Source organism: Limulus polyphemus, unplaced genomic scaffold (genome assembly GCF_000517525.1).
Source record: "Limulus polyphemus unplaced genomic scaffold, Limulus_polyphemus-2.1.2 Scaffold9215, whole genome shotgun sequence".
Lineage (NCBI taxonomy): Eukaryota > Metazoa > Arthropoda > Merostomata > Xiphosura > Limulidae > Limulus > Limulus polyphemus.
Genome location: NW_013674825.1, coordinates 2261 through 5434, shown reverse-complemented (window position 1 = coordinate 5434; position 3174 = coordinate 2261). Strand labels below are relative to the sequence as shown.

The following is a 3174-nucleotide window of genomic DNA, read 5'->3' as shown; positions in this document are numbered from 1 at the left end:
ATATTATGTAGTTACTATCCACCATGATGCATAAAATACCATGTAGTTACTATCCACCATGATGCATAAAATATTATGTAGTTACTATCCGCAATGATGCATAAAATATTGCCACGACGCATAAAATATTATGTAGTTACTATCCGCCACGACGCATAAAATATTATGTAGTTACTATCCGCAACGACGCATAAAATATTATGTAGTTACTATCTGCCATGACGCATAAAATATTATGTATTTACTATCCACTACGATGCATAAAATATTATGTATTTACTATCCATACTATCAGTTTCCAACTAGGAAACCAAAGAGGCACACTACATTTAATATCATGTAGTTAGTATCAAACTGGAGCAAACCAGAGGAAGAGATACCACTAATATTTACAATGTAATAACAGAGGCTGTAAGGGAGCTGCTACCCTCACTGTCCGAGTTATTTTTACAGTAGTTGTGCTGAATGCTTGTACATCATAATATATTATCTTCTTTACCTTTCTGGATTCCAATATTCTTCACTCCGGGGGGTATTCGAGTTACTGTATAGCTAGTTTGAGAGTGGCTTCCATTTAGGTAAGACATTGGTAGTAAAATTGAATGTTCTTACAATAACATAGGCTCTGTGATGATAATCAGCAGCGTGAATAATTTCAAATCAAATTAATTGTAAAAACGAGAAGCTATATTTATTAGACACAAGTACGTCGACATCAGAGCTATTACATGACACAAACATTTAAAACACTAAATATGAACCACTGGAATTTTCAACAATATAAGAAATAAGTTATTAACATGGTACAAAAAAATTCTACAATAATTTTATAAATTGCACAAATAAAAATTTAAATGCTTATATGAAAATGTCACAATGTGAGAGATGAAATAAAAATATCCAAGGATAACAGTAACAACAAGAGTAAAATGGTACAGTACTCATCGACAAATGTATTTAACAAATTTGTAGTGGCATACTTGTGCTTCTCGAGTTCTATGAATAAATCACATTTATTTAACTTTTAATATTTGGATCTTCTCCTAAAAACTTTGTTTTTTCCAATCAGTTCCTACCACTCTCTTTATTACATTAAATTTTCTTCAGTGGTGTATATTCAGACAAATAGTTCTTTAATCAAGAACTGCCACACAAAAAAATATAATTTTCTCTGTACAAATTTCACATAAAACAAAAAAGAGACAGGACAACTACTAACTTATTTCTAAAAGAAAAATATTTCACAAACGTTTCATAATATGAAATTTAGATTAAAAACCAACAGTAATAATGATTTGATGTATATTACAATAACTGTCTGTACAGAACGTATTCTTCGTGTAAACGAGCTCTTTAAAAGCCCCGATATTCAAGGTGTTTAATAACAGTCTTGGTCTTTTGAATGCCTCTATATGAGATCAGAAGAGTAAACGCTGTATCACCATAAGTCAACGTAAGAGTTCACCACTTAAACTATTAAAATAACCCCACGATTACACAAGAACATGAAGACACAAGAGATTATCTTCAAGTATGCTTTCCTTGATTAAACTGATCGAGGTAAGTTCCCATGTGTGGCTGGGGTGTTAATGGCAGTATTGGACTTGACCCCAGGGAAATTCCAGTTACCGTATAGCTAGTTTGAGAATGGTTTCCGTTCAGGTAAGACATTGATGGAAAGCTGGGTGACACTGTAGAAAACACAGGTTGAGGAGATAACTGGGGTGGGAGAGGTTGAATAGTTGAGTGATGGATAGGGATAGGCAGACCCTGTGTTGGACTTGTTGTTGTAAAGCTTAATACCTAAAAACAACAGGTACAAAAACAATATTTTAGAGATTGGATGTAAGAATCATACTCGTGTACAATAACTTGGCAAACAGTGAGTTTTCTACCAATATTTGTCAAAGGATCATGTTTTGAGAGACAGTCACAAATTTTAAGTTTAGTAATTTAATTTGTTTTGTTTTTTTACTTAGAGATATCCACACTCCTTATATACACAAAGTACAGAATATTCTTGAGTTGTAACTAACCGTAGTTTTCAGACCAGCTGCTGGAACTTGCGAGTTGACAACATAACTAGGTGGCAACACTGGGCTCCATCCCTGACCTACAGGTTCATTAAACATAAAAAACACATTTTCTTATCAAACTCTCTCTTGTCATTAATCACAAACTGAAATATAAATGTACTATATCGCTTGTTTAAAGTCGGTCATCCTGATCTTCTTTTAACAATCTTTGAACTACAAATCTCAGGAAACTAGCTGAGGATCAAAATATCTCTTAAAAACTTGTTTCATCAAAATGAAATAGTGATGATGTCTAATATAATAACTGTCCCTCAAAAATTTTGAACACAATGTTGGTCTCATGTCAAAAAGCTAAATGCAATATTAGTCTCATGCCAAGGATCTAAGTACAATATCAGTCTCATGCCAAGGATCTAAGTACAATATTGGTCTGATGTCAAGGATCTAAGTACAATATCAGTCTCATGCCAAGGATCTAAGTACAATATCGGTCTCATGTCAATAATCAACATGCAATATCAGTCTCATGTCAAGGATCTAAGTACAATATCAGTCTCATGCCAAGGATCTAAGCACAATATCAGTCTCATGCCAAGGATATAAGCACAATATCAGTCTCATGGCAAGGATCTAAGCACAATATCAATCTCATGTCAAGGATCTAAGCACAATATCAGTCTCATGTCAAGAATCTACATGCAATGTTGGTCTCATGGCAAGGATCTAAACACAAAATTTTGAATTCAATGACAGTCTTATTAACAACCTATTTAAACTTAGAAGTTTTAATCATTTTAATTGTATTTAGTATAAGATCTATGAATATACGAGGCATTAAAATTTTTATTAATGTAATACTAATATTTATATGTTTTATAGGTTAGTTAGAGGATTCATTTTAACATGTCAGCAGACTGAATTTTCAAATTACTTAGATTTCGCATTTTCTTTCTTCCAACACTATTTTAGCAAAGAAATATCCTTATACTTTTCATGATTTAGTTTCAAACAAGTTCTGCCCAGAAATATCAAGGAAAAAAACATCTTCAGAAGCAAAAGCAAACTTCATGAATTCCTACAATCATGTTTGACAGTTAATCCAAGAAACTCTGTACAGTGATAATACAAACATGGTAAG

The 3174-nt window shown here is 32.6% G+C and overlaps 1 long non-coding RNA gene across 1 annotated transcript; it reads right to left on the bottom strand.

Annotated features, from left to right (window-relative positions):
• Window positions 1-665: 665 nt before the first annotated feature.
• LOC111083350 lies at window positions 666-3159 on the bottom strand. The gene is made up of 2 exons (XR_002608993.1): window positions 2037-3159; window positions 666-1803 (listed from the first exon to the last, which is right to left on the bottom strand). It is a non-coding gene; the product is annotated as an uncharacterized LOC111083350 (long non-coding RNA).
• Window positions 3160-3174: the final 15 nt, after the last annotated feature.